Source organism: Phalacrocorax carbo, chromosome 3 (genome assembly GCF_963921805.1).
Source record: "Phalacrocorax carbo chromosome 3, bPhaCar2.1, whole genome shotgun sequence".
Lineage (NCBI taxonomy): Eukaryota > Metazoa > Chordata > Aves > Suliformes > Phalacrocoracidae > Phalacrocorax > Phalacrocorax carbo.
In genome coordinates, this window is record NC_087515.1 from 13,733 (window position 1) to 19,219 (window position 5,487).

Sequence of the window (5,487 nt, forward strand, 5' to 3'; positions counted from 1 at the left end):
TGCCACGTTCAAGCTTGACCACCACCTGCAAGACCCAAACAGGGGTTATTCATGACTAACTGCAAAGCCCCAAAGAGACACATCGCTACTTCAGCGCACCTAACATTGCTCACCCCGTGCAGTTCCCCTCCAATGCCCGGATCCCGCTTGGCCCACCACATGCACCCTCAAATATTATTGCCATGTTGCACTCACAGAGCCATCAGTCACCACTTCCTTCTACATACACCACGCACCAACTCACCTGCTTACAGCGCTATCCTCGGCCCTCCTCCATCGCCCTGCACGACTCCTCCCTCAGCATCTGCAAAAATATCAAACAAGTCCCCTCAATGAACAGCAATAGCTTAGCCATTCGACAGGCCTTGTTCCCAGGCAGCAAGCCCATCGAGAGCCCAGCTAGGCTGCTCTGCCATCTAAACACCGTAAACCAAGCATTACACCCGACCCACATCCAAGCCGGAACGCCCCTGAGATGCTCTCTGCTCCGCTGAAGCAGGAGCTCCCTCTCCCAGACAGCTACCGTCATCCCCTGGAAGGCCACAAAACACCGTGGGAATTCTTTTTCTCACCCACAGACAACGGCCGCTCGATCTAAAAGGGCCACACATCATTTCCCCCAAAGAAGCAAGGCACTTTGACACATAAGCCATAGCCTCTCATCGCTCCTTTGCCACCTTGCCCTGACTCGACACCCCCGGGCAGGGCGGCTCCAAGCCAAGACACCACAACCACAGACAAACCCTACACAGAACGCCAACAACAACACGCCTCAAAAAACAAGCCGAGTCACTCGGCGAGACCGACGACGCACGTACAGAAAACCTCCATCGAGGAAGAGCACGCGCAGAACCCTAGCGTGCTCCTAGTGCCACGCCAGAAAGCGACGACACCTTCGTGGGCGGGGACAAGCGCTTCCTCTCAAAACTGACGAGATGGATGCGCAAGCAAGCAGCCCACCTTCAAGACCTCAGCCCCTGAAGACGCAAGGAAGAAGTGCCAGTCCCTAAAAGCGGCAGCTAGCTAACAGAGCCGCTCACGCGGCCGGGAATGGCCCGGCACAAGACCACCGGCCAGAACCACCCGAGACGCCAAAACGATCCACGCCAGAAGCTTGCGACGCCAAAAGAGAAGCGCCCGATGGGCGCCGAGCCCACGACTAGGGCCTCGCCGGGCCCTAGTAACGCTGCCGAGGCACCCGCCTCGATCCTACGGAACAAAGAACGACCGAGACCCGAGGAAGGTCAAACGCACCCAACACCAAACACACAGACGCGCTACACAACGACACGCACAGCCTGGAACCGCCCTGCCCGGGGCACGCTGCCGTCATATTTAGAGGAACCCGCTCCATTCCCCTTCTCAAAGGGGACCGCTTCCTGGACAACCCTCTCCCCTACGCTCTCTTTAAAACCCCTTCCTGCCACAGCCAACCGTGCCGCCCTCGCTCCCCCAACCCCTTCCCCAGCACCATTGCCTCAACTTAGCTTTCAAGGGGCCCAGAGTCTCCCTCTTCCCTTCCTTCTGAAGGACAAGCACACGTCACTCCTCCAGTCACCAGCTGCCTCTTTGTCATCTGAAAAATAAAAACAATCACAAGCCCCACACAGCAGCCCTGTCAGTCAGCATCCCATCACTCTACAAAGACCTAGGCCGCTGCATCCATCTACCTCAGACGCACCCACCTGCTCCGCTCACCCGGCTGCTCCGTGCCCATTCCGGACGAGGACGAACGCCACCCCCTGCGGCCCCTAGAGATACCACAGGATACACAAAGTTACCGTCGCTCTGCCAAAAAAGGAAGAACGAACCACACCAGCCCCGCGCCCCTCCCCTCTGCGACCCAGCTCACCTCAAACGCGCATCCAGGCCCAAAGGCAGCTGGCGCACAACCTGCAGAACCAGAGACAAGCGCTTCCATTGAGTGGCCGTACGACACCTCGCTCTCAAACAACAGCCTGGCCTTCAACCCCCTCACCTCTCGGACCTCTCGTCGGCACGCGGCGTCTCCCCTCCGAAGCCTGCGGGCGGCACCTGCAAGAACCCAAGCAAAAAAGGACCCGCTCAGGTGCTGCGGGACTCTCAGGACACCCGCACCAACCGCCCCCATCTCAGACACGCACCTGTTCCTCGACAGCTCACCTGCCCGGCCTCCATCAGATCCAGTGGCCCTCTGGAGGCTCGCCCACCACCTGCAAGAGCCAAACGCACGTTGCTCACAACCACCTGCAACGCGGCACCTCAGGATGAATCGCTACGCTTCAGCCCACCCGTCACCGCTCACCCTGTGCGATTCCCCTCCAGTGCCCAGATCCCGCTCGGCTCCTCGCATGCGCCCAAAGAAAAATTACCACAATGGGCTCGTAGAGCCAACAGCCACATCTTCCCTCTAGCTACACCACACACCAACTCACCTGCTGACAGCGCCGCCCTCCATCACCCTGCACGACTCCTCCCTCGGCACCTGCCAAACCGATGTCAAACAAGTCACCTGCATGCACGGCCACAGCTTAACCACGACACGGGTCTCGATCGCATGTAGGAACACCCCCTTGAGAGCCCAACTAGGGCGGCTCCTAAACATAAGCACAATACATCAAACATTAAGCCCAGCACACAGACAAACCACAACACCCTTGACATGCTACCTGCTCAGCTAAGACTCCAGCTCCCTCTCCCAGACACCTACGGTTGTTCCCTGGGGGCCAGCCCACAAAACCCAACAGGATTTACTTCCCTCACCCACCGACAACAGCCACTTGATCCAAGACGGCTGCAAAACTCCTCCCCGCTCAAAGCCTGGGCGCATCCCTAGATGCCAGCACCACCCACCTTGCCCTGACTCTCCATCCCCGGGCAGGGCGGCTCCAAGACACACACAGAACAACGCTACACAGAACGCTACAGGCAATGCACCCCGAAGGATGAGAGGCAGCTCTCGGAGAAAACGACGACACCCAGACGGAACCCCCCGTCCGGCAAGACCGCCTGCGGGACCCCGACGGTGACGTCGGCAGGCCCTACGGCAACACCAGAGAACGCCAACAGCTTCGTGGCCCGGGACAAGAGCTTCCTCTCGCCACCGAGACGACAGACGCGCAACCAGCCCAGCTTCAAGACCTAACCGCCTACGGATGCAAGGAAGAAACGCCAGTCCCCAAAAAACTCACAGCCACAGAGCGGCGCCGCTCACGCAGCCGGGAACGACGCCGCCCAAGACGACCGTACAAGACGCCAAAACGATCCACGCCTGAAGCTTGCAACGCCAAAAGAGAAGCGCCCGATGGGCGCCGAGCCCACGACTAGGGCCTCGCCGGGCACTACCAACGCTGCCGAGGCACCTGCCCGGCTCCTAAAGAACAAAGAGAGCAACCGAGACCCGAGGAAGGTCGGAGACACCCAACACAACACACACACACTGCACAATAACCACACAGCCTGGAACCCCCCTGCCCGGCACACGTTCCCGTCACGTTGAAGAGGAACCTGCTCCTTTTCCCTGCTCCCAAAGGGGACCGCTTCCCAGACAGCCCGCTCCGCTGCGCCTTCTTTAAAACCCCTCCCTCCCGCAACCCCTTCCTCAGCACCGTTGCCTCAACTTAGCTTTCAAGGGGCCCAGAGTCCCAGTCCACCCGTCCTTCAGAAGAACAAGCACACAGGCAGCCCACTGCATCGGTCCTCCAAGGGCCAGCTGCCTTTTCATCATCTAAACAAAAACAACAAAAATACACACACCGCCCCGTCAGTCAGCATCCCACCACTCAACAAGGACCTACCCCGCAACGTCCCCCACCTCACGTGCACCCGGCTGATCCGTGCCCATTCCGGACGAGGACGAACGCCACCCCCTGCGGCCCCTAGAGATACCACAGGACACACAAAGTTACCGTCGCTCTGCCAAAAAAGGAAGAACGAACCACACCAGCCCCGCGCCCCTCCCCTCTGCGACCCAGCTCACCTCAAACGCGCATCCAGGCCCAAAGGCAGCCGGCGCACAACCTGCAGAACCAGAGACAAACGCTTCAATTGGGTGGCCGTACGACACCTTGCTCTCAAACAACAGCCTGGCCTTCAACCCCCTCACCTCTCGGACCTCTCGTCGGCACGCGGCGTCTCCCCTCCGAAGCCTGCGGGCGGCACCTGCAAGAACCCAAGCAAAAAAGGACCTGCTCAGGTGCTGCGGGACTCTCAGGACACCCGCACCAACCCCCCCCATCTCAGACACGCACCTTTCCCTCGACAGCTCACCTGCCTGGCCTCCAGCAGATACGGTCACCACCTTGAGGCTCGCCCACCACCTGCAAGAGCCAAACGCACGTTGCTCACAACCACCTGCAACGCGGCACCTCAGGACGAATCGCTACGCTTCAGCCCACCCGTCACCGCTCGCCCTGTGCGATTCCCCTCCAGTGCCCAGATCCCGCTCGGCTCCTCGCATGCGCCCAAAGAAAAATTACCACAATGGGCTCGTAGAGCCAACAGCCACATCTTCCCTCTAGCTACACCACACACCAACTCACCTGCTGACAGCGCCGCCCTCCATCACCCTGCACGACTCCTCCCTCGGCACCTGCCAAACCGATGTCAAACAAGTCACCTGCATGCACGGCCACAGCTTAACCACGACACGGGTCTCGATCGCATGTAGGAACACCCCCTTGAGAGCCCAACTAGGGCGGCTCCTAAACATAAGCACAATACATCAAACATTAAGCCCAGCACACAGACAAACCACAACACCCTTGACATGCTACCTGCTCAGCTAAGACTCCAGCTCCCTCTCCCAGACACCTACGGTTGTTCCCTGGGGGCCCAGCCCACAAAACCCAACAGGATTTACTTCCCTCACCCACCGACAACAGCCACTTGATCCAAGACGGCTGCAAAACTCCTCCCCGCTCAAAGCCTGGGCGCATCCCTAGATGCCAGCACCACCCACCTTGCCCTGACTCTCCATCCCCGGGCAGGGCGGCTCCAAGACACACACAGAACAACGCTACACAGAACGCTACAGGCAATGCACCCCGAAGGATGAGAGGCAGCTCTCGGAGAAAACGACGACACCCAGACGGAACCCCCCGTCCGGCAAGACCGCCTGCGGGACCCCGACGGTGACGTCGGCAGGCCCTACGGCAACACCAGAGAACGCCAACAGCTTCGTGGCCCGGGACAAGAGCTTCCTCTCGCCACCGAGACGACAGACGCGCAACCAGCCCAGCTTCAAGACCTAACCGCCTACGGATGCAAGGAAGAAACGCCAGTCCCCAAAAAACTCACAGCCACAGAGCGGCGCCGCTCACGCAGCCGGGAACGACGCCGCCCAAGACGACCGTACAAGACGCCAAAACGATCCACGCCTGAAGCTTGCGACGCCAAAAGAGAAGCGCCCGATGGGCGCCGAGCCCACGACTAGGGCCTCGCCGGGCACTACCAACGCTGCCGAGGCACCTGCCCGGCTCCTAAAGAACAAAGAGAGCAACCGAGACC

At 59.9% G+C, this 5,487-nt stretch overlaps 1 long non-coding RNA gene across 2 annotated transcripts; it reads right to left on the bottom strand.

Annotated features, from left to right (window-relative positions):
- Positions 1-2,000: 2,000 nt before the first annotated feature.
- Positions 2,001-2,961, bottom strand: LOC135312802 (uncharacterized). Of its 2 annotated transcripts, XR_010372421.1 has the most exons (4): positions 2,415-2,961; positions 2,285-2,325; positions 2,124-2,192; positions 2,001-2,034 (listed from the first exon to the last, which is right to left on the bottom strand). It is a non-coding gene; the product is annotated as an uncharacterized LOC135312802 (long non-coding RNA). The 2 variants fall into 2 exon arrangements; XR_010372422.1 differs by lacking the exon at positions 2,285-2,325.
- Between the last annotated feature and the right edge of the window lie 2,526 nt (positions 2,962-5,487).